Source organism: Protopterus annectens, chromosome 8.part0 (assembly GCF_019279795.1).
Source record: "Protopterus annectens isolate FY-2018-M chromosome 8.part0, PAN1.0, whole genome shotgun sequence".
NCBI classification, from domain to species: Eukaryota; Metazoa; Chordata; order Ceratodontiformes; family Protopteridae; genus Protopterus; species Protopterus annectens.
In genome coordinates, this window is record NC_056741.1 from 659,052,682 (window position 1) to 659,080,073 (window position 27,392).

Here is a 27,392-nt window from a genome sequence, read left to right on the forward strand (position 1 = left end):
AATATATGTATGAGGCCATCAGTATTATAAAGTGTGATATGTATGCTTGTTTCATCACCTATATATCCACCCAAAGCAGAACAGTTGGAATGTCTGCATTTATATTACAGAGGGCAAAGGCCTACAGATATGACCACTCTCATCCTACTCCTAGTGCAACAGGTAATGTAGTAGGCTGAATTCCCACTGGATGTTGAAGTGTGTACTGAAATTGTGCCCCAGTAATATCACACTGCACAAACAAAGAATAAAAAGAAACTGGTAAAAAACGAAAGACAACGCCACAGGACCTTGCTCCAGCAAGTAAACCACTCAAATAGATCCAAAAATTTTTTTATTTAAGCTTTTTTTAAAGCCTTAAACAGCTTGCTTTTCATCAGAGTTCAAACAAAACATAATCAATTAAACAAGCTTAAATACCAACAGGAAGTGATGTCATAAAGTAACCATCTTAAAAAATATATATTTTTTAAAAAACATTTTCAAGAAAAACTCTTTTTTAAAAAACCTTAATTAAATCATGTATTAGTGTTTGCCAAAAAGCATTATTGACCTAAAACTACATTACATTCAAGTCAGAACTTTGGCAACAGTCAGTAGTTAAAAATTAAAAGCATCCACATGTAAACTGACAGCGTATGTCCAGACCCGTAATTAGAACCTGTCAACTAATTAAGTGTATAACCTTATAGATATTTAATAAGAAGGCTTTGAGTTCGTGCCAAGAAAAAGTCAGCTTAAATAACTCTTAAGCCTTAAAACAGGTAAAATATTACAATTGTCATTTAAACCGGGGGCATGAAAGGCATCTGTTCTAAACTGCCACTCTAATTCTCTCAGTTCTAACAATAGTGGGAAAGGGCCCCCTCTAATTGATGGAATAATCTGGTCTATCGCCATAAAAGAAAAGCTATGTCCTGGAAAATCAATCAAGTGCTTGGAAAGGGCATTATTGGGATTTTCTGTCCTCGCTTTACTTTCAGGGGCATTCTGATAGTGTATTTCTTGTCCGGTTACATCTGTTGCAGAAGCCACATTGAAACATCCCCAACCTTTACAAATAAAATTAGCGTTTAGCTTTTTTTGGATCTATTTGAGTGGTTTACTTGCTGGAGCAAGGTCCTGTGGCGTTGTCTTTCGTTTTTTACCAATATCACACTGCAGTTCACAATGTTTTGCTAGTGATATCACATACAACTACAGATGTATAAGCAACATACATATATGGAAGTTGAGCTAGACGTAAGGGTTGCCAGCACACACTCAACAGAGGAATACCATGACATAACACATGATCTGGCAGTTGTCCACCTGCCTGACATCATTGTTAATGTACAGCTACCTGTTTTTAGGACACACCAAGCATTTTGGCTTGCATTATCTTACAGATACCATTGGCTGACACACTTACCTGACACACATACCTTACTCCCCAGTGAGGTGGCTGCACTCGATCTATCTCAGCCTATAAAACAAGGCTGCCACAGGTCCCACACTTACTCTTTCAGTTTGTATACCACAAAGAGTTCACCCTTTTTGTTTATGCCTATTGCCTGCAGCACTGCCTTTAGCTTCAGCCTGTAACAGACACATTTGTATGCAGTTAGTAGCTGCTACAGACATCCTCTCTGCCATGACATAGGATCTGTCTCCTACTATTTCCCAATCCAACATAGAGAAAATGGTTGTAATTTACATTGAGGCCTTACACCTTGTTCAGTGGTTGCATGGGATTGGCTGATTATAATGCAAATCAGATGTGTTTGTTGCAATTAGCAGTTCAGAAGCACAGACTGGTTCAGAGGCAATCACTTCCTTACAGAGAAACGTTTAAAAGGCAAACAGCTAGGTAGTGAAAACATTATGCATGAGAATTACTTCTCATGGTCAACTCATTGGCACAATATTTATATATCTGTATCATTCAACAGAGGAGTATTGTACTCCATCAGGTATGTAATCATTTTGTTTCCAACATGATGCATATTTGTCTATGTACTTGGGGGGAATGGTGAGTACAGCAGTAAGCCCTGTGTGGAACTATACTTCTGTCATGTCTTTGATCTGCAGATGGATTACACCTACAGAAGAACTAGTGTACAGTATGTGTAAAATGCTGTCTGTTAAATAGGTACACCACTCTCCTGGGAATTTCATGTTGATAGAGGTGATAATGCTACAATGCTATTTGTATAGCACTGCTTGTTTTACATATTACAAGAGGTGTTTACATATATGGGCCACAACTTAATGGAATTTCATGTTGGTTGTGTGACCATGCAACAGTATCTGTCATAGCACAAGCAGGGACTATTGAGTATTGTTACTATCCTACTCGCATCCACACCCTTACTATGTTTGCATGGGGTCAAATGTGAGATGGGTAACCAAGCAGTGATTACTGGTAGCCATCTGTTTTTGCTGTATGTCTACATACCATAATGCCATGTATCTGATTCTAACATATGTTCTCATTTTGTGGTCTTTCAGGAGATATGTATCTGAAATGCCGGGGCCCTTTTATAGAGGTAGAAAATGAAACTATCCTGGATGTGCTGTGTCAGCATCACTAACTCCTGCTGTCCATGGTGAGGACAAACAGGGAAGAGTGGGGAGCACTGTGGGCTGACCTGCTTCACATGGTCAATGCCATTGGACACCAGAGCAGGGCAGATAAGCAGGTGTGATTGCTGTGCCACAAATATGATACATCTCACCCACAGAAGAGCAGCAGATGTGGCCAGGGATTGTAATGTCACTGGTGGAGGGCCTGCAGTAGAACAAACATTTTCAGCCACAGAGGAATTCCTGGTGAACATAGGAACACAGAACAGCTCCCAGGCATCCATCACACGAGGGTAATGCTACTCAATGCTAGATGTCTAAACCCCAAAATGCACTCACTCGAGGCAGTCCTTAAAATGGAGAACATAGACATCTGTGCAGTGACAGAGACCTGGTAGAAGGCTCTAGAGAGCACCCCAGCATTACCAGACAATAATTCATACCACACCTTTCAGCCACCTTCCCTGGAGTGAAACATTAAAGGCAGAGGTGTGTCCATATTCGTTAAGGATATCCACACTACCAGGCTAGTTGCTCAGCATAATGCATCTGAGATTATGCAAGTGCAACTAACTCTGGGCAAGAACAAAATCCAAATTGTAGCTTGCTATAGATACCCACCATGCTCCAGGATTCCCACTCCTCATTTCTTGATACACTGGAAAATATTAGGGTACAACCCAACACCCTAATAATGGGTGATTTCAACTACTCCACCATTAATGGGAAAACTACTCATATACCAACTTTTCTGCTCAACATTTTCTGGAATTCATAAATTCCAATGCCTTGGATCAACTTATCCACACCCCCACTAGGGACAGAAATATCCTAGACCTGGTCATTACCAACATGGATGACAGGTGTTGCACACCAGAGGTCAATTCCTCATTGGTCAGATCCAACCACAAGCTAATCACCCTAGACATCCACATCCCATCCCCCGTCAGGGAAGCCACTGTAAAAAATTTCTTCAAAACCAACTTCACTCTTCTTAAGGCAGAAGTGGCAAACTTCACAACACCCAATCAGATGGACAATAGAGGCACGACTGCTGAATTCCACACAAATGCACTTTATAAGTACTCACATGAGTACATGGATCATGCTATCTCTAACAGAACCAAGATGCTATTCTCCAAAAAAGGAAGCCAAACTGGTGGTCCTCTGCCATAAACAAACTCTACAACAGAAGACAGAAACTGTTGCATAAAATCCTCCAAAGCTAGTTACAAAAACAAAATTACTACTGATTCTAAAGACAATCGCAAAACATTCTATAGCTATGTCAAGAATCTCAATGGCAACACTCAGATCTGCTTTCAGTTACAGCACAATGACACTAAATATACAGAACCAACTGATATTGCCAACATCCTAGCAGATAGGTTCAGTGCTAACTTTACCCCCCCCCATCACCCCTTAAAGGCCCCATCTCTATACTTGAAGAATGCAAAGTTCCTGTAATCATGGCTGCACAGGTAAAAACATACTCTCCAAAGCCAAGAACATAGCATCCATGGGACTTGACAATACCCAGGCTGCGTTCTAAACAAACTACAGAATGAACTGGCACCTCACCTAAGTACCATGTTCAGTCATAGCCTGACCTCAGGCTTTGTGCCCACTGAATGGCGCACAGCAATGGTTATCCTACTCCACAAAAGAGGAGCCACCACGGAACCCATGAACTACTGCCCTATTAGACTGACAAGCCTGGTCTGCAAGGTCGTGGAACGTATCATCATGGAACTTATAAACAAAGACATTGGTAATCTCCAAACTCTGGACCCCATCCAGTTCAGGATTGTAAAAGGCAGATCATGTCTCCTAAACCTGATAGACTTCTTTGAAGCAGACACCAAAGCCATAGATGAGGGTAAGGTGGTTCACACAGCATATCTAGATCTCACCAAGGCTTTCAACACCATCCCCCACTCTGGAATTATAGATAAACTCACCAAACTAGGTTTAAATCCCTATGTCACAAGATGGTTTGCCAACTGGCTCAATGACAGTACCCACAATGTAAAAGTAGCAGACTCCAAATCCAACTTCAGACCAGTGACAAGTGGAGTACCACAGGGTTCAGTCCTGGGTCCTCTCCTGCTTGATATCTACTGCTCTGAAGTACAGGCTAACACAGAAGTTCTTTGGCTAATGAAGTTTGCAGATGACTACAAACTAGGAGCCATAATCAAAACTTCTAACGATGTGGACATCCTACAAAAGGGTCTCACTGAGACAGATGCCTGGTGTCAAAGCAATGGCCTCAAGCTCAATGCCAAAAAGTGCATTGTCACCCCCTTTGGTAAAAACTCTGTACCCATGAACTACCACATAGGCAGTCTGCTTCACATCAAAAGTGTGATAAGACACCTTGGGACACAGGTGGACAGTAGTCTCTCCTTTGATAATTACATCGCCACAGTAGTCAGGAAATACTTCTATGTGGTACACCTCATCACAAAAGGTTTCTCATCCAGGAAAAAAGAGGTCATTGTTCCCCTCCACTCATAATTCATTAGACCCATTATAGAGTATAACACCCGTTTTGGTATGTACCTCACAAGACATCTACAACAACTGGAAAGGCTGCAGAAATACCTCACAAAGAGGATTACCAGCCTCAAACAGATGCCCTATGCAGCCCACTTTAAAAACTCCAGCTTTACTCCATTGCATATCGCCTACTCGGAGGTGATCTTTGCCTAACATACAAAGCTATGTCAAACCCAGATCTGTTGGACATGCTCCACTTAAAGAAATCCCAATCCCTCCAAGTTACATGCTCTAGGGACCTAAACCTTGTCACCACAATAAACAGAACATGCTGGAGGTATAGATTCCTGTCCCATAGACTTCCCATACTCTGAAGCAAACTACCTATCTATATCAAACATAGGTTTTCATTAGCACTCTTCAAGAAAAATCTTGATGATTGGATGGGAAATAGGAAATTCACTCCAGGGATCACTTCTGTGGCTCTGCTCAACAGGGGTACAAGAAAATAATTTTATTGGGTGGCGAAAGCCAGGGTATCTTTTTGGCTAGGCTTATATAGGCACTAGGGCCAGTAGCATAGTACCTACCTATGAACCTATGAACCTATGTGGGTGCCACCATTTCCACACAAGAGGAGCATCCAAGTATGCTTAGATGGATAAACATTGGAATACTGTAGCATTCAGTGTTTCATGCTGTACATATTTTTATGTGGGTGGCAGGTATTTTTTTTAGGGGGGGTTAGCTGCATTGTGAATCTCATGCCCAGATTTTGACCTACATACCAAGTAATATAGTATGTACTATAAATGTGTGTTCTGTGGATGTATTAACCTGTCTTGGTGCAACATGGGTTGCTGTTTACTTTACCTATCCTGCAATTGTTCACAGGACCATCAGGAATCAGACACAGCCATGATCCTGCTCATGGTAAGCACAACACTGTTGTGATACAGATGTAGAGTGAGTGCATTGTACTTGCTAAAGTGCCATCCTAGGCCTGCTGGCTAGCTTGATGTACCATCTGCATGATTGCCAACCTCACAGAGTTTTACCAGTAGAACATGGTTTGCAGTCATACTTATGCCTTATAGCTGTGACCACACTGACAGATTTGCAGTACTCGTAGGACAGTTCAGATTGCCTTATGTGTCAACTGTGCAGAGTGTTGAAAATGTCAGCAGTGTACATCACTGTTGCTCATGAGATTCTTGAATAAGGAACTTATTATTTACAAGCAACTACAGAAGTTTTTTTTAGAATGTAATGTTCTCAGGTCCTGGTATATGAGGCTGGGGGTTAAACAAGTCTGTAGTACTGACAGCATTGTTTACAGCTTGACAAATATTGCAGTATAGTACTGTAGAGCATATCAGTGCATGTACTAATGTACCGCTTTTCTCTTTTTATCACAGGTGACCAGGGTGTTGGTCTCTGTCCCCTTCACAACCTGATGTCAGTGTATCTTCAGACTCTGATGATGATAGTGGCCAAAGTAAGGCATGGGGGGGGGGGGTTGCAGGGGCTGAATCTGTCACAGAGGTTGACATCCCTCTTCTGCCCTCATTGTCACCATGCACAGTCAGTATGATTATACATGCCCAGTCCTCTGAGGCCACTGATATTGAACAGCCAGAGGGTGGGGACATTGAAAAGGAAAATGTGGGTACTATGGGTGCAGTTAGGGTTGATGCTGTCTCTAGCCAAAGAGATGGCAAGGTTTCAAACAGGTGGATTGATAGGGGTGCTTGTAGGAGGCCTACTGTCCTTCCACCACCCATTGCAGGTGTCCTGTCACGTGTCACTCGGTGTATGTTTAGAGACATAATGGAGGTGCAGGCACATTCCAAAAGGACCTCCAGAGAATGCTCATGGCTATGGATGCAGCACAGACAGTCTGACACCAATGACTGCCTCCACTACACTGCTGATACCCTGGATTGGCTGACTGATACAGTGGAAAGACAGTGGTCTGAGAAAGATAGCAGATTATCTGTCTTGGAATGGTCATTGTCTGTGATGGAACTCCAAATCCAAAGGAAAAGGCAGGTACAGAAGCAGATTCCACAGCTTTATTGTAAGATACAAAAGGATAAGTGCTTTTGTCCCAATTTCATTTACATAGAAACTTCATCAGATTCTTATTATTTATGTTTTGTGCTATTTAAAGCCTTAAAAATGACATAATTTCCTTCACATTATAAACATCCCATTTAAAGCTACCTAACCATAAAAAACGTGTTCATAACAACGCACCTACACCACTAACGAGTTATATGTTGTACATGCTGAAGAACCACATTCTTCAGTGTCTTTTGTAAATAAACTTTTAAAACATCAATAACAAATATTAAAACACATAAGTATATCCTAGCCTATCCATCAGTATAATAATACTCATATTTAAAAAAAAATGTGTATCTACATATATACACAAATACAAATATTTTTATAATCCATAATAATAAAAATAATAAAAATAATATTAGTGAGACTGCTTTAAGGTGAGAATAAAACTGTCTGTGATGGAACATCTGGTTGCAGTTGAATGTCAGACCCATGGACGTAGTTCAGCAACTACATCAGCTGAGAATCCATGTGGCCATGCTCATTCATGCTCCCATAGTGGCAGTACATCTAGCACCCCAGAGATGAGTGTGTTATCCACACCATGACATAGCAGGCCATGGGCTTGCATTCCTGGTCATTCCTGTGGAGGACATGGTCCCAGCAGATAGTAGTCACCCTCAGGTAGTAGCACCACTTCTGACCTTGAGCATGGAGGTGCCAGTGCTGATCCTGGCAGAGGCAGTTCTCATGTTCATGGGAGAGACAGTGAATTGTCAGCTCTGACATGCATGGTTTAAAGCTGTCCAACATACAGTCACGTAGGGCTAACACTAAGCTTGACTGTTTTCATGCAGACACTTTCACACCACAGTCACAATCAGGTCACCTGTAGACATACATGGCACAGTCCATGGTCCAGCTTGCCTGCTTCCCTTCCTGACTTACACACTTGCTTGCCAACCTACTGGCTCAGCCTAGTCTTTCTGCATCACCACACAACACCCTGTGCAAGTGATGACACCTGTGCCACATCCCTGTCATCCTTGTCATTAATGTGGGGAAATTAAGCTATATGTCTGATGCACAGGGTGAATACCTAAATTGCTATGTAATCTTTTAATCCACTGTTGCCTTTCACATGCTACTTGTACTGGTCACTGACGGATGTTGTCTGCTGGTGGTTGGACTCAGTGCACCTCATTATGTTGTGTAGATTAAGTGGGATGATGTTGTAATGGCTGCATAATTACAAAATTAATGGTGTCTCAAAACTGTTTATGTTTCAGATTCTGAATTTTTTTGGGACACACCTATGGCTACAGTGCTACAATAAACCCATGACCATCAGAGCACAGGGAAGAATGTCAGCACAAAAGCAAAATAACTTCACAAAGGTAAAGCAGTAGAGGTACATGGCTCCATAGCTTCATATGTGTATCACAGGCTACGAGGGACAATGGCATCATACACCTACTCCTGCATCCATAATCTCTAACACAATGTGGTTGCCTTGATAAGTTTAAGCAGGGTTCTAGGAAATGACACATGTACAAGCTGTGGCATAGAACATCCATACACCTCCCTTCCAAAACATGTAGTGGACAGAAAACACAGTTTTGGCCTTGACACAGTCTGCATTGGACATATGTACACTGTATATTGGGTTACTATGGGACCTCTCTGGCTGTTACAGGTGTCAGATATACCTGCATACCTACATACCTCAGGTCTCATTGCACTCAATGATAGGTGTGATGAGTGCCACATACAGTGTAACAATGACATTCTGGGATTTACATCCCATACCTTTATCTATAGGTTGTACAACAGTGCATGAAGTCCCACATCTTACTGACCAGTGACAGTCAAAGGCTACATTTCTCTCTGTGTCCACTACTGGGTCAACTGTTGAAGGTGTGCAGACAATACTGTATTGTCCAGGGGGTGGCTGACAGCTAAAAGTATAGTATTGTGCATGGGTCTATATTATAACAATGAATGATCAAATGTATTTATTTATTTATTTTACATCTGTTTACTGGGAAAGTCTGACTAGACACAAGTTCATTTTCAGCGGAGGCCTGGGGAGAAAAACTCCACATTATAATACATTACATGAGAGTAAAAAGAAGTAGAACATACATACATAAGGCATATATAAACATCAGGATAACATACTACTGATTAACAAACATACATTTAGCATATATACACACAACAGGACATCATGCTAGTGACTAACATTTCTTACAGTAGACAATCAGAGGTACATTTTTTTTTCTTTTGCATTTATAAGTTTTGTAAGGTAAATGTACATGGGTTTGGAAGCTTTCAGGGTAAAAACTGTTTATACATAGCTGTACCCTGACAAATTCACTTGGTATGGATTAGCCTGGTGAGTGGCATGAGCATAGCCAGTTACTTAGATAGTGGATTTTCAGGAGTTTTTTGAATTGACTAAAGGAGGTGGTAGAAGTTATTTGGCTTGGTAGTGTGTTCCAGGTTTTTGCAATGGTGTTGGCAAAGAGGGACTTACCAGCTTTGTTTTTATGTTTGATGACAGTTATAAGGTTCTGGTTACTAGATCTTAAGGCTCTAGAGGGAATGTGGGGCTGAATTAGGTGCTGAAGTGCTGGGGTTATCTCAGGAAGGTAGTAGAGTTTGTGTGCTATAGAGAGTTGATTTAGTAGAAGTATATGAGGTCACGCAAGCCATTTGAGTTGCTTAAGGGATGGGCAGTGGTGGGACCTATATGAGGCTTCAGTAGCAAACTTGGCAATCTTGTTGTAGCAAGATTCCATTTTATTTAGATCAGTTTGGCAGAGATTGGTCAAGATGGGAGAGGCATAGAGGAGGGTGGATAGAAGATGATTCCTTGAGATGGTTAATTTGGTGCGTTTTGTCATAAACTGTTTGTTCTTGTAGAGGAGACCAGGTTTTTTATTAACTTTCTTAATGGTTTGTGCTATGTGGATGTCGAACCTCAGGTTATTGTCTATTTCAACACCTAGCAGTTTAGTGTGTGTGGTTGGACTGATTTGAATGTTTTCTTTGGAGTTAATGGTAAAATTATTATATAGGGGAGGAGCTCTGCCAGGGCTGAAAATAATTAGTTTTTTTTGGGATTAAGAAGAAGTTTGATGTTAGTCAACCAAGTTTCGGCTAGGATGAAGTTATTTTGGGTAAGGGTTTGCAGTTCACTAAGGGTAGGGGCAGCACATATGAGTGTGGTGTCATCTGCATATTGTACTGTATGATCTGCATATTGCACTGTATGATCAAATGCTGTTACATCGACCCCTAAATGTTGAACCAGCCAAACAAAGAATGACCGGAACAGCGATTTTTTCCCCAAGGAAAAAAAAAATTGTGGAGCCATTGTCCGAGTTTTGCAGTTTTCTCCAATGTAGTGCGATCTCGGAGTTGGTATATTTAAGTAGGAGGTATGTGTGGGGGGGCACAGCCCCCACTTTAATTAGTATTTAGTGTTTTTTTTTTTTTTGGGACCAGCGATTGTTTTCCATGAGAAAAAAATCGCTGTTCTGGCCGTTCACTGTTTTGGTGATTCAACTTTTAGGGGTCAGTATAACAGCGTTTGATCATTTGATCATTCGTTGCTATAATATAGATCCTTGTGCATACCTTAGCATGTAGTATTTGTCAATGGCGCTGACAGCAACTGAATGTATGTGTCAGCCCATCCTTAGTAACTGTTGGTTCTGTGTGCTAAACATTGACAGTCCCTTATTTGTAATCATCTGCAAATGTAGAGAGCCTGAGGCCATTGACAGTGGCCATTACTGCAGAGAAGGGAATGGCTAGGAGGGGTAGTTGCAGAAATGATGTGTGTGTGTGTGTGTGTGTGTGTGTGTGTGTGTGTGTGTGTGTGTGTGTGTGTGTGTGTGTGTGTGTGTGTGTAGTCCACTGGCTGCTGGGCTCGTAGCGCTGGCCTACAAAATCCTATCTTTTCAGATAATGGCTGTCAAACATTTGGATATCCAAGGGCTGACATACAAGTTTGTAAAACACCCCTAAAGTGTGTCCACAATGCCTGATGGCATAATCTTGATGAATGCATTGTCAGGCCATGGTAGGTGGGGTGAATCATTTCCCCTCATACATTGCAGTCTGTAACAATCAATTCGGTACAAAGCTTAGGGTAGGCATGATCTGACCTTGAACAACACAAACTGGGTTTTGGCCAGTGTCTGCAGGTGTACTACATCATTACTGATCATTTCCATGATGTGTTTTCATGGCTGTAAAAGTAACACCACTGAGACATCTGGGACACCAGTTGTCACTGCATGCTACTTGCCCTGTGTGCAGCTATGTATTGACCTTAATTCCAACATGGCTTCCAAGAAGGTAGTCTGCCAACATGTCTGTGTCTGTAGAGACCATAGGCAAGCAGTGGGGAGGGCTGAATTCATACCTACACCCTGGGAAAGGTAAGGAGGCAGTGTTCATGCAGTTATCTTGCAGCTGCACACCACTCAAGCAGTGTGTACTGTGCTGACACAATTACTTGAGAGGAATGCTGACAGGAGGGGAGTCCCCTGAATTGCTGGTGCCTGGCTACAACAAATGCTCATCTCAGCACAACCACTCTCTTCTGGGATAGCATGCCTCTGCACTTTGTCTCCCACCAAAAGCAGCAAAACATTATTACCAAGTCCACATGAGCAGCAGGCCACAGCCTGTTTGTTCATCCACATAGTTGTCCCACTACCTGCAAGGATCTGTAACCTTGACATACCCTTTACCAGGTAGATGCCTAGAGTAGCAATCAGAGCAATCATTACAGTGTGGCATGTATTATGCCTAGTATTCCAGGGTTCTTGGTTTTCAGCAGGGTAATGTGTGGATGATGAGTTGGAGCACAGCTGCAGTGTCATACTATGATGTACAATGTCTGGCGACATACACATGCAAGGTTGTGCAGGCAAGCACCACAGTGGCAGTGATCCCTATTAGGTCACTATGTCACAGCAATTCTTGCAGTGTGCCCATCATCAGCTTCATGGTGCATGCCTACATGGCATGGACCTGAGGCATGCTGCAGAGGGGTGGCCACATTTGGCCAAAGTTTATATACCCACACTGGTTACTGTTTTATGAATGTCATCACTCTACATTTATGTAACCAAAAGACATGCTTGTATTCCCACATCATGTCGCTAAACATCCAGTGTGCTGTTTGGTAGCCTGACAGGCAGTGCAGAATAGCAAGGTCAGAGTAATGACCGCAGAATTGAACAAGTTCTCTGTGCATGCACGGACATCTACATCTTCACTGCAAAGTGTGGCAGCTGTACAACTGCATAGACTTGGTTGTAGCTGACAGGAGGACAATAAGCACCTCATGGCACAGCAAACGGGGAGCAGTCATAGCAGTTATGTCACTCTCCCTGAAGAGGGTCTTCATGAACATATGCTTGTTCACATGCTCATGGCCATAACCCCATGCAAATGTGTATGTAGTATCATTTCCATCAGTAACAGCAATGTTCTTGGTAAGTAGCAATTTATTAGCCACACCTGATATACATACTCAGAGGTGATAGTCATGGGCACACAGGCCTGGCCGCACAGGTTTACACCTACTTTAACATGGATCACCATGTCTTCACAGGAGTAAAATGGGTAGTATATCATGCTCACATCATTAGTGAGGGCACTGTCACTCGATAATGCTGTATTTACTCTTCCCACAGCATGCCCATATTTCACTGCAATGGCCATTTTCACATATACCTTTGCAAGCACCACTGGCAATTGGACACAACACAAACTTTCCTCAGAAGAGAACTTCAAGTTCTCAGTATCTGATCTACGAGAATTATGTGCAATTACTATCCTTGTAGCTTGTGTCATATAGACCACTCAGAAGTGATCTTTGCCTTGTATACAGGGCAATGCGTGACTCTGCTGTATTGGACATGCTACAATTTTGTGAGTGAATGGTACATGTATTATCTGCTGTAAGGACATATGATCATTGGATCATAGGAAGTTACTAGGCTATTGGTCCTGAGGCCCATAAAAGCCTGACCTAGAATTTAGCCTGTGTTCTGCCACATTAGCACCCAATGTCTCTGTCCACCAGGAACACAGATGGAATCCCTGGGGTGTATTTTCTGTTCACCATACAGTTATCCAGGCTTCGCTTAGAATGGGTTAATAAGGTACTCTGCTTGACGTTGAGAGGGGAGTTTATTCCACAGAAGGAGGTGTCTCTTGGACACAAATCTGTCCTGCTAACAAGTCCTATTGATGTCACAGACCAGGTTGAGTTTCTGAGTGCAGGCTACTCAAGTGGACCTTGACTTGTGGATATGCAGCAGTGCCATTAAGGTAGGTCTCAGATTGCTGTGTATACTAGACAGAGGCCACCTCTGAGGAATGTATGAGACTCAATAGAGTGACAGGGCTTTTATTCTATCTGTAAAGGTTAGATGTTTGAGGCCCTGGATTCTCCTGATGAGAAACCTATGTGGTTTCTCAGCTCTTGCATGTGCTTTGTGAGGTACATGCCAAAAGGGGCTTTGTACTCAATAATGGGTCTTATAAGGGAAGAATATAGGGATGTTATGACCTCCTTGTCCCTGGATGAGATACCCTTCTTAATGAGGTGGGTCAAGTCAAAAGCTTTCTGTACAATGGAGTCAATATGACAGTCAAAAGTCAGTTTTCTATCAACCTGGGTGCTCAAGTACCTCACGACTGATTCGGGGCTTAGGTCCTTATTATCATTGTGATAATTTTTGGGGACATCACTCTCCCCAAAGGGGATGATATAACATTTTTTACCATTCAGTTTGAGGCCATGTTTCTGGCACCAGGTATTTGTCTGGATGAGACCCTCTTGGAGGATGTTCACATCACTAGGGGAATTGATGACAGAGACCAGCTTGCAGTCATCTGCAGACTTTGTCAGCCATAGCTCACTGGTTTTGGCCTGCACCTCAGAAAAGTATATCTCAAAAAACATACGTCCCCAAGACTGATCTCTGGTGTTGACCATGTGTTACAGGTCTACTGCTTGAAGTGGCTTACCCTAGTTTGAGTAGATTGGTTCTATCAGTGAGCCAGTTTGCTATCCATCTGGTAACATATAGAATGATGCCTAGTTGAGAGAGTTTATCTATTATACCTGAATGGGGAATAGTATCAAAGGCTTTGGCCATGTCAAGGTACATGGCATGCACAGTCTTCCCTTTGTCCATGGTTTTGGAGACTGTCTCATAGAAGTCATCCAAATTTGAAAGGCATGACCTCCACTGATGAAACCAAACTGCGTGGGATTGAGTGTAAGGAGGTTGCCAATGTCCTTGTTAATGAGTTCCATGATACTCCATCCCATGGCCTTGCAGATCAGGCTAGTTAGGCTGATGGGCCTATAATTTCCTGAGTTGGTGGACACTCCACCTTTTTGCAAAGAGATGACAGTAGTTGTCCTCTACTCAGCTTGGACAAAGCTGGTACTCAGGCTTTGCTTGAATAGGGCACTTAAAGGTGCTGCAAGTCCCTGCCTGTGTTCATGTAGGATGCAGCCTGGGATTTTATTGGGTGCCATTACCTGGGATGTGACATTAATAATACATGCTGGTGGGGAAATGTGTGTACCACACTGTCACAAACCATTGAAACAGATGCCCACCTAATGGAAAACAGTGCACTTCATTGGCCCTCCTCAAATATAATCTGTATGATTGCCTGGATGACTGGCATGTCACCACAGAGCTTCTGCATGTATGTGCTGATTGTGTAAATAAGGGTTAGAGCATGACTAGAATTTTACAGGACCTAAGTCCATTAAGCTACTACTGTCCAATGATGCTATGATCCCATATGCTGATGTAAAATGCTCTAACATCTGCCCACACACACACCTGGCTATGGTGAGAATAATACCACTTTCAATTCATATATATATATATATATATATATATATATATATATATATATAGAACAGTGCACAGCATACAGAGTTCAAGTTGGCTGCAATTAGATTAGAACATCAACCTATCTGACACACACTAGAGATCACAGTACTTAAGGCATGCACCACACCTCAAGTGCGCTATTAATATATATTTAGGTAATGTTCATAGGTTCATAGGTTCATAGGTTCATACTAGGCTATCTGCCCAAGGGCATTTATAAGCCTAGCCCAGTTTGAATAAAACTATGCCTATTATTTTGCTGTGCCTCTGTCAAGCAGCGACACTGAAGTAATCCCTGGGGTATATCTGCGATCTCCCATCCATTGGTCAAGATTCCTCTTGAACAAGGCCAGCGAGGTGCTCTGCCTCACATGTACCGGGATTTTGTTCCACAGCATAGGGAGTCTCTGGGTGATGAATTTGTCCCTCCAGCACGTTCTATTTATAACCGTGTCAAGGTTTAAGTCTCCGCCCTTGTGGTTCTGAGGGATCTAGATTTTTGAGGTGAAGCATATTCATCAAATCTGGGTTTGACATGGCCTTATATGTCAGGCACAGGTCACCTCTGAGCAAGCGGTATGAGACTGAATAGAGCTGGAGTTCTTTCAGTCGGGCAGCATAAGACATATTTTTGAGACCCTTTATCCTTTTGGTGAGGAACTTTTGGGGCCTTTCCAGCTGCTGCAGGTGTCGGGTCAGATACATTCGAATGGGGCATTGTACTCAATCATAGGTCTAATGAGTGATGAGTACAGGGGACGATGACCTCCCTTGATCTAGATGTGAATCCTTCATGATCAGGTGGGCAATGTAGAAGGTTTTCCTAACTACTTTAGCAACATGAGTGTCAAACGAAGGCTACTGTCAACCTGGGTCCCCAGATCCCTGATGACTTCTTCTGTGCTCAGTGGATTGCCACCTATATGGTAGCTAGGGGTAACCTTGTTTTTCCCGAAGGGTATGACTATGCATTTCTTGGCGTTTAACTTTAGGCCATGGCTCTGGCACCAGTTATCCATTTCTGTGAGGCCCTTCTGAAGGATATCTGTGTCAGATGTGTTTTCGACTATAGTGCCCAGTTTGCAGTCATCTGCAAACTTTGTCAGCCATAACCCTCCTGTGTTTGCTTGTACTTCAGAAAAGTAGATGCCAAACAAGAGTGGACCCAGGACTGAGCCCTGTGGGACACCACTTGTGACAGGCTTTGAGTCTGACATGGCTCCAGCAACTCTGACCTTGTGGGTTCTGTCACTTAGCCAGTTTGCAACCCATCTTGTGATGTATGGGTTTACATTCAAGCTGATGAGTTTTTCGATGATACCTGAGTGGGGTATTGTGTCGAAGGCCTTTGCCAGGTCGAAGTAGGCTGTATGGACTGCCTTTCCCTCATCAATGGCCTTGGTGACTCTCTCGAAAAAGTCAACCAAGTTTAAAAGGCATGATCTGCCTTTGACAAAGCCAAACTGGGTTGGATCCAAAGTCTGCAAGTTCCCTATGTCTTTATTTATGAGTTCCATTATGATCCTCTCCATGGCTTTGCAGATAAGGCTTGTCAAGCTAATGGGATGGCAATTACCAGGGTTGGTGGAGGCACCGCCCTTGTGAAGTGGGACCACAGTCGCCACTCCTTATCCTGAGGTGAGGCTAAGATTAAACAGCTGTCCTAACTGCGGGTTTAATTCCTCATTGAGTTCGTGGAGCACACAGCTGGGGACACCATCCGGTCCCATGGATGCTGTGTTTTTTGCCTTGCAGAGGGCAGTTCTCACCTGGGAGTTGGAGATGTTTGGGGGCTACAATCCTCTGGTATAGATATCTCTCCTTTGGGGAAGGGGAGTTTGCACTGAACCTGTCAGCCAGTATGTTGGCAATGTGTGTAGGTTCAGTAATCTTTACATCATTTTGAACTAATTCTGAGCATATCTGGGAGCTTCCTCCTAGGTTTCTAACATAGCTAAAGAAGGCCTTATGATTGTCTTTTGAGTCCGCGATTTTTCTCTCAAAATCTGCCTTGGATGATTTTACGAGCGCTCTTAGCTTCTTACCTATAATGATCAAAGGTGTCTTACCTTTCAAGGATTTTGCTCTATCTTGTAGTAGCTTCCTCCTTTTGTTGTAGAGCTTGTTTATGGCTGGGGTCCACCAGACTGGACGCTTGCCTTTGGTACAAAGAGTCTTAGTTTTGTTTGGGATTGCCTGATCCATGCAGTCCTGTAGGTGCTGGTAGAAGGCATTTGTAAGTGATTCAGCGGTTTGAGTAATGTTTACCACTGGCTCAGGGGCCTTAGAGGAGACCACGCTAGTTTTAGAAGTGTGAAGTCGGCTTTTGAGAAGTTTTTCACTGTGGTCTTTTATTTCAGGTATGAGGACCTCCAGCGAGATTAGTTTATGATCTGATCTCACCAGTGAGGGTATACTTCGGTGTTGAACATTGCGATCCCATGTCGTGATGATGAGATCAAGTATGTTTTCTCCTCTTGTGGGGATGGTGACTAGTTGTTCCATGGCATTTGAGTTTATGAACTCCAGGAACCTTTGGCTAGAGTGTTTGGGCTTGAGTAGTGTTCCCAGTCTATATTAGGGTAGTTGAAATCACCTAGTATGATGGTGTTTGGAGATTTATCCTCCAATGTTTTCTGGAAGGCCATGTGAGGTTCCTGAGTTTGAGAGGGTGGCCTGTAACATGCTACAAATTGCAGAGCAGTCTTGCCTATGGTTAATTGCACCTGGATGGTCTCCGATGCATCGCGTTGCCACCAACCTTGAGGTGTGGGTGTCCTTTATGAATATGGACACCCCTCCTTTCTTGGTGTTGTCCGGATTTTGGGGCGGGCATGATATGAGGTGAAACCTGATAGTGCTGGGGTGCTCTCAGGAGCCTTGAACCAGGTTTCTGTCACAGCACAGACATCAATGTTCTCCATACTGAGAAGGGCCGCGTGCATCTTGAGATTGAGACTTCTGGCATTGAGCAGCATTACCCTTTTTTTTTTTTTTTGTGTTCTAGGGTGGTAGGTTTAGAATTTGAGCCTGGCACTGTGGGGGTGGCAACAGCCTTTGCCAATATCCGGAAGCCTAGGGGTGACAGGTGCAAGCGTCCAGCGTGGCTTGTCCAGCATGTCATCCCAGGCAGACAGACATTGGATCCCCTTTGAATGAGACCATAATATAAGCCAATTATTAAATCTGATCATCTTATCACTGTATTGTGGCATCATTCTAGGTGAAGGTAGGATACTGCTCAAGGTCAGGGTCATACCTGCCTGGGCTACATAATCAGAGAGCTCCTGAATGTCTCTTTCATGTAGTCCAAGAGTGCGTCTCAGTTCGTTGAACACCAACGTGACAATGACTGAGTGCACTTCATACCTGCTGTTGAGAGGTAGATCTCAGTTGACACCAACGCGGGACAATGACCGTGAGTCGCACTTTGTACCTGCTGTTGAGAGACCTGAGTGCTTGCGTTATGTGGCGGATTCTAGCGCCCGACAGGCAGCTTACTGTGACCTTCTCCTTACTCAGTCTGGTGAGTGGGACGTCAGTGTGTCTGACTGTGGAGTCACCTATGACAAGTATGTTTGGTGTTGTATTTGGTGACTGCTTTGCACACTGATTTTGTTGTTTATGTGTTGTTTGTGTGGTGTATTGAATTTGCAGTTGCTTGGGTGTCTGCTTTGGAGGCCTCTGTTGTTTAGGTAAATTTTTACTCAGAGCCCGAGTATGTCTTAGTGTGTTTATGTGTTTGATTCAGTGGTGTGGTTGAGTTATGTGAGACTGGTATTGTGGTGTGTGTAGTTGCCTTCTCCTCCTGCCTGGTCTTGCCAGTCCTGAGTTGAGAGAGCTCGGCCTCCAGTCTGGCTAAATAGCTGCATCTCTCACAAGTGTTAGTGTTACATGGGAGGAGGAGAGGGTTGTCCGTGTACATGAGGCAATTGTAACATTGTCTCAGAATTCCCAGATTCACCAACTGGGCAGGAGAGGACACCAGCATCTGACCCTTCGACATGCTAGAAAGAATTATGAGTTGGTATGAGACAGAAAAGTAGTGGGCTTAGCAGGAAGTGGGCACTGGGGGGGTTTTGCTAGTGAGAGATTTGTATAATATAGGAGTGCTTGACCTGCAAAGAGAATGCTTATAAGACAAGGGATATGCTTATAAGACAAGTGCTGAGCTTTTGAGAAGAAAAAGCTATTTGGAACAAGTGCTGCACTTTTAGTGAAGGTGTAAACTGTTTAGGTTCCTAACAGAGCAGTTCTAAGGGAAAAATTGAAGAACAGACTTTCTGGAGCCAGAAAGAGTTTAACCTTGTTTAACCAGTGCTGCCCGATGCTGCTCTAGTGGCAACTCCAAGCGCGCTCAAAGCACGTTAAAGCGTGCTTGATAGCAGGGGCTGGAAAGAAGCAGGAATAGACCCAAAATGGACAATAAAATTACAGTTTCAAGTCAGTAACCACCTCTACGGGGGGCAGGGAAGCTGCTCAATGTTATTCACTGCCACTGATCACAGAGAGACCCTCCTTCAGCCCAAGCAAAAATGGCCTCACAGAAACTTTCAAACAGTTCAGGAACAGCAAGCCTGTAACTGAACTTTTTTAACTCTCAGAAAAGTGGGAAAAAAGCAAGATTCCCATCAGAAGGCCTTGTTCAGGTCAGGACTTTGCAGGCGTATGTCACATATGACAGCCAAAATTCTGGAAAACCCACTTGTATCTAAGTCAGTGTGTTGATCATATACTGCAAAACCCTCTGTCTAAGTCAGTGTGGTGATAACATTTACCTTGCAGGGGGATGCAAACACACAAGCACAGCATGGGGAATGGAGTGAGATTAGAACCCCTACTTATTATGTGTTACATACTATAGATCACAGTATTTACAGCACATGCCAGGGCTTAAGTCTGCCATTGCGCTTGTCATTGGTATTGTTATGGTACATGACATCAGGAAGCCTTGTGGAAGAGAGGGGTTTGGAGGCTGGTAGAACCTGCAAGGGCCAAAAAGTGCAGGCCCACTGAGATTTGGGAGTCAATGCAGGATCCCCATTTGTTACCTATGGGGATGCACACACCTCAAATGTAGTGTAGTGAGATTAGAACCCCCTACCTATCTAGTCTTATCCACTACAGATCACAGCATTTACAGCATGCACCATGGCTTAAGTCTGTTTTACATGTGACTGCAGACCAATACTAGTGGAGTACATAAACTGGACTTGTGTTGAACAATGTGGGTAGGCTGCACAGTGACATTGCTTCTCAACTGTTCTCTGCATCTAGTAGCCTTGCAGTCAGATAACTGTTTATCCTTGTTATGCATCTACAGTAGTTATTTTAGCCATGTGTAGTTGTTTGTATTTGGATGGGCGAGTATGTGGGCAAAAACAATGTGCCCCATCAATGGGTGCATAGACAACATGGTACATAAAACCACCTGTTGACCTGCCTGTGTATATGTTGGGACATCCAGCAGGCACAGAGGGCTGTAGGGAAGTGCATTATCTAATGTTGAACCCTTACATTTGATCCTTTGAGCAACATTATATATGTATCATACTTGCATCTTTAATCACCATTATCAGGTTATATAGGACAATACAGACATGCACAGACATATAAAAATATATCTATAGATAACAGGGATACAAATATGCATGGATGTGTGCATCTTTGTGTGTGTGTGCGTGTGTGTGTGTGTGTGTGTGTGTGTGTGTGTGTGTGTGTGTGTGTGTGTATCTGTTTATGATATATATATATATATATATATATATATATATATATATATATATATATATATTTCTTATGTTGATGCATGGGTGGAGAAGTCAGAGATGTGTATATATATATATATATATATATATATATATATATATATATATATATATATATGTATAAATTCACTTTAGAAGCTCGAAATACTGAAATGTCGCAATTCAGTATTTCAAGCCCATAAAGTGGAATCTTGAAAAGACCAAAAGCCCAGAAGCATGAAATTCAAAACCTTGAATACCGGAGGTTTTGAATTTCGCTCTACTGAGGCCCGCTGTGGTTACGGATTCAAGGTAAGTGTGTGTGTGTGTGTGTGTGTGTGTGTGTGTGTGTGTGTGTGTGTGTGTGTGTGTGTGTGTGTGTGTATGTTAAGGGTTTTGGGTAGGGGCTGTGGTGTGTATTAGTGTGTTTTGTTGCTGTGATGTGTGTGTGCGAGCAGAATGTAGCTTGTGTGGTGGTGTGTGTGTATTTGTGTGTAGTACAACCTCAGAGTTAGAATATTTAATAAGAGGGTGTGGGGGACACAGTATGTAGTAGAGAGCTTGTGTTTGTGTGTGGGAAAGATGGTGTGTGTTTGTGCAGTAGTAGCACAAAATTCAAAATCTCCGGTGTGCGAGATTTTGAATTTCATGCGTCTTGAGTTTTCTGTTTTAAAGATTCGACTTTATAGCTTTGAAATACTGAATTTCAACATTTCTGTAGACATATCTATATATAACAATTAATTTTGAGTGGGAAGCAACAGACCTCTGCTCTGCTTAACTAAGTGTATGAGCATGCAAACTGGGGGTTTTGCTAGTTTTAACCTGACTTCAGCCCACACCTGCCTGTATGCCAGTCCAGGATTTGTGTGTTATACATGTTTCTGCACTGCTGCACATCACTGGACTTGGCTACGACTGTCTTCTGTTGTGTCTCCTAAATGCTCTGACATTCGACATCTGAATTGCCTAGACGTTTGCCCCACATAAAAGGCTTGACAAGTGCAGGTGGCCAAATATATAACCCAATCCCTTCCGCAATTGGCGTAAAACCAAATCCTTCATTAGTAAAAATACTGGGCAGCTGTATATCATGAATTTTTATGCCAATTAGGAATGCAAGGGCCACCAATGCTCTATATAGACATTCACTGGTTCATCACATGGCCAAATTTACTTTTACAGTCATAGACAAAACATCGGGCAACAGATCTGTCAAAACAGGGTGGCATGGTATATCAAACATGAAGGAAAGGAAATGGATTGTCAGATTAGGGGGTTTATTCCCACCTGGATTAAATAACAGACTGTAGGATTTTGTTATTATTTCCTTTCTCTTAATGGGTCTTGATACTGTTTATGAATCTATTAAAAATTCTTTGGTTTGTCCCAAGAAGAAAGAAAAAAAAAATAGAAAATAAGAACATAATTTATTGTTGCTTGTATTGTCTTTTTTATTAATTATTTTTCATTTTCATTATTTAGTATCAGACCAAATATTCCTTAGACAGGAAATTATGTTGTTTGTCTTTAATGATACTGAGTATATATTGCAGTTGTTATACTGCTTCATGTTATGTACCACTGATGAAAGCAATAAGCTGAAACCGGTCTGGTTTTCTCAATTAATCTTCACGCTCCTAAGGTGCTGGCTTTCTTTTTTGTCTTGTTATAGTTTGCCTGGCTTGTGCATCTACTGGACTTGCTAACCTGCCTCTTTGTGACTACATGTACTCATCTGGCTGTTGGTGTGAGGAGTGTTGAAGCAGGAGCCATTTTGTGGCATTCTGTGTCAGCAGATGAGGTTTCCTCACACTGTTGTTTGGAACTTTTTCCTTTCATCATTTTGTTTATTCATATGTGCACCCTGTCTTTTATATCTTCTTGTTTGGCTAAACCAAGGATAGTCGAAATGGCTTCTGTTGGCTTTTCTTTTTGTATCACAGACAGGATTTATTTCACCATTGTGTAGCAGTGGAAGGATGCAGATTTACCAGTTTTTGCAAATCAGTGTTCTATAACATCAAGGCACTAAGTGTGGTCATTGGGTCTTTACTACGCTAAGTTTCTGTTCATTAATATTCAGTTTGGAATGCTTCATTTGCCTTCCTTATAGATGGTGATTCATGGACTACATTTTTGGTCGGTGTTTTGGACTAATTTAAGTTCGTCCTTCTTTTGTGGGGCTTTGGGCATTGTTGTTGGCCTATTTTTTAATCATGGCCGTTTGTTTGCTTAAAGCGACACACTTTCCTTTTGGCTAACACTTGGCTGGATTTTCGCAATAAAAACAAGGGCCGTGTTGGAATTGGCATTGTTTTGTGGATTCACTAGCGTTTATTAGATCAGCGGTCATTTTCATTTGGATACATGTTCAGGAATTGACAGCACATGGGATTACTCTATGCTTATATGCGACACCTGAGTAGACTGCAGTCTAAGGGGCTTGCACCAAGGAAGGATTACGTGAAAACAGGGAGAATGTATATTCAACTTGTACTGGCTTCCAATTAATCAGGGCTGACTTTAAGAACCAAAACGGCTTATTTGGCGCTTGTTCGCAGATGCACTGGTTGTATATTTTGGTCCGGGACTAATCACTTTGGTAATGTTCAAAAAATGGTTTGCACTTATGTATATACATTTTTTGATCTAGTTACATATGTATTATTCAGACAGATGGTGCTTCTGTGAATAAGGAGAAAATGAACATTCAGCCCACATTTGGGTGGGGAAAATCAGGGCCTAATTTCACTTTTCATAAGTATTTATATCAATAAGACTGCTAATTGTTAGAGAAAGCATTATCATTTGGTCAGGTTGTTATACAGATGAAGAATGGAACATTTTGGACTATTTTCTCATTTTTACTTTGTGTAGCCTTGTTGGTGAAAGTCATTTTCTACGGGTTTATGGATTAGGGGTCATTTTGTATATAGTGACGTATATTTAATATAGGCATTTTCTGTTTCTCACATAGGGATTCAGTCTATTATCTGTACATGTTGGTTCACTTTTTTTCATGTCTGTTATCTCCATGTTCAGAATGATCCTCTATACTGTTTTTGCAGGATGCTAGTTAATATTCTGTTGGCCTTAACATTCTAACACAGATTGTACTGTTTGGGGAAACCAGAACATTATGATTTTTCTAACCATTTTTGACTTATATATGACAAGGTAAAGCAATTTAGGAAACCATTATAAAACCATCATTTGTTTTCACATAGCATCTATCTATCCAGCTAGTCAGTTTGTACATTATCATTAATGATATTGTGAATAGTCTATATTATACTGGAGTTAACAAGGTATAGGGTCAGACCTTTGTATATTTTATCACAAGTTAATAGCAGGTTGACATTTTGCAAATTGGTGGATTATTTATTTCTTGGGCAACAATCTTGTGTTGTGAAAGATTATTACAAAGATTGATTATTACATAACTGACAATAGAGAATTGGGTACTCTATTTTTGTTAGAAGGCTTTTTCATCATTTGGGGATTGATCAGCCAACAGTAAGCATATAGATCTGTCCGGGAACATGTGTGCGTTTATCCCTTTTAGCGGATGGCATTTATAACTATATTTAACAAGTGGATCTCACAACATGAAATATTTTTTGGGTCAGAATTGATGATTTGCATATTTTGTGTGTATTTACCATATGTCTTTTTGGTTAATTAAGGACAGTTTTTTTTTTACCTTTGTCCTGTCTTTTTGATCCTTTCAGCAATCATTTATATTTGTTTGTGACTCAAATGGATTCAGTATAATATAATTTTGTACCAGTAAGCCAGGTTCACATATAGGGGGGACTATTCTTACAGCATCCTTGACAGTCTGCTTAAGAGACATCCTATAGGCTCCATTTTGGTGGTATCACATCACAGTTGACTATCAGTGACTTTAGGGTGATTGAAGCAAATTAGCAACTTATGGTCATGGATCTTAACAAACTACTTCAGGGCCTTTGTGCAGATAAGGATGTTATTCATGTATTTGGAATTAAACCTACGGATGAGGGCACAAAGGAGAACAGCCAGATTGATCCAGTTGGTTGTAATTTGCTCTTCACTCAGCTTGGCAATAAGGTCAAAACTTTATGCACTAACATTTGGCACCTAAAGCTTTTTAAAACATATCAAAATCAAAATATTACCCCGAGGGGTTTAAGGACTAAATTACAGCCATTAGTTAGTAAGCCTGATGACATACTATTAAGGGACTGGAACATGGCACAGCAACAGGCGTTCATGTCCTTTGTTAATGTTTTAGCATCTTATTATGAAAGAACAATTGAGGTCAACATATGTGATGTACAAAAAATATGTGAAGAGTTGAAAAAAACATGAAGAACAAACAAATTTTAAGGCTAATCTTAGCAGACTCTCAAAGGAATTGATTACCTTTGAAAATCATTTGAAAGATAAAAAGTTACACAAGTTTTCCAGAGATATGGAAGATTATGAGAGGGTAGGCCATTTGAGTCACAGAGAAGTGTTATATTTGCTGATGGAACAAAAAACACCACTCAGATAATCAAAAAAATACCCAGATCCATATTGAAAAAAGGCAGACCACACACCACAACTCCGGGGGAAGACTCCTCCAATACTGACACTGAATCCACATACATTAGTGATTCCCCTGATTACAAGAGGGGTCGGAGTTGAGAATACCCTTTAGGGGTAGGAGGCACGGGGGGGGGGGCATAAGCACAGGGGTAAAAATGATAGAGGATCTTTTTAAATCAATAGTGAAATAAATGTAGAGTGTTCAAATGTGCACAATATTTCCAAATATGTTTTATCATCTGAAGAGGAATCACTGATGAATAAAAGTCTTGGTTTTATCCCAGGTTTTTTTGTGGATGAAAGCATTTTTGTCTCTGATATACTGTAATTTTGCAGGAAGCTTAATTTGAAATTGCATTTTGGCCAACAGGACCATTCTCAGGGATCAACTGAATTTAGATTCTACAAATCCAATTTTAGTCCACCCATGGACAAACATGTGGCCATTTTCCAACAGGCAGTTATCAAAAATTTGCATTACCATTCAAGTTCTTCACAGATTATCAGACATAATCTAACAATGGCAGAACAAAAAGCTCTTACTGATTTTAGGGCCAACACTGATATTTCCATCCTACCAGTGGACAAGGGTGGGGCAGTGGTAGTCATGGACTCCAGTTATTACTGGGCTGAGGGAAGTAGACAATTGTCAAACCTTCAGCATTACATGAACATGCCCACTGACCCCACTCTGAATTTCAAATAAGAGATTGACAACTTTCTGCAGGAAGAGGTAGATCAGGGAATTATCAGTGATAAAACTAGACAGCAATTAGTGGTAAAAGATTTGGGCAAACAATATATTTATCTATTGCCCAAAATTCACAAATCTTTGAGTATGCCACTAGGTAGACCTATTGTTTCAGGCATAGGCTCCCTTACGGAGCCATTATCAGCATTTTTGATGGAATATTTGCAACCGCTATTGTCACATGTTAGAGCCAAGTTAAAGGACACAACTGAATTTCTACAAATTGTATCTGAGTCTGAATTAGAACCCCACTGGTTGATGTACACCCTGGATGTTAAATCACTTTACACCAGCATTCCACACTGGGCAGGATTAACAGCATTAGAATTTTGGCTAAATAAGGCCAATATCTACAGTCCAAGTTTCAACACATTGCTCATTTGCATGGCCGAGCATGTCCTTACCAAAAACGTCTTCTATTTTAAACATGAGTGTTACTGGCAAATACAAGGTAGAGCAATGGGGGCATCTTTTGCCCCAATATATGCTGATTTATATATGGGATATGTTGAGGAACACATCATATATAATGAGTCGCATAACCTGTATTTGCCAGAGATTGACATATGGAGACATTTTTTGGATGACTGTTGGCTTATATGGAAAGGAGGCAGTGATTATTTGGAGGAATTAATTGAATACCTCAATGGAAATAAATGGGGGACTGAGTTTACAGTGAGTTTTCATAAAAATGAGATTCACTTTTTGGATGTTAATTTACAGCGTCAACCAGATAATACATTACGCACTACTGTTTATCAAAAATATCCACAATATAACAGCCTGTTACATGCCTCCAGTCTCCATCCCAAACAAGCCATTAATAATATTCCGAAATCTTAGTTTTTGTGTTTGAGGAAAATCTGTTCTTCACAGCAGGATTTGACATAACCCCATCAGGATTTAGCCAACAGATTTTTAGCTAGGGGATATGGTACACAGAATGTGAACTTGGCCATGCAATGGGCCAACAACCAATCCAGGGGTACCTTATTAGAATACAAACATACACCCAGGAAGGAGAATAAGGATACCTTGAGAATGGTCACTACATTTGGCAGAAATACAGCCTTTCTTACTCATTTTATTGACAAACATTGGAATACTTTGAAGGCTAATGAACAATTGGGTGACCTTTTGGGGGACAAATGCTCATTTTCCTTCAGGCGGGGCAAAACCTTAGGGTCCCATTTCTCTCACTATAAGAAAAGTATGCATCAGGATATT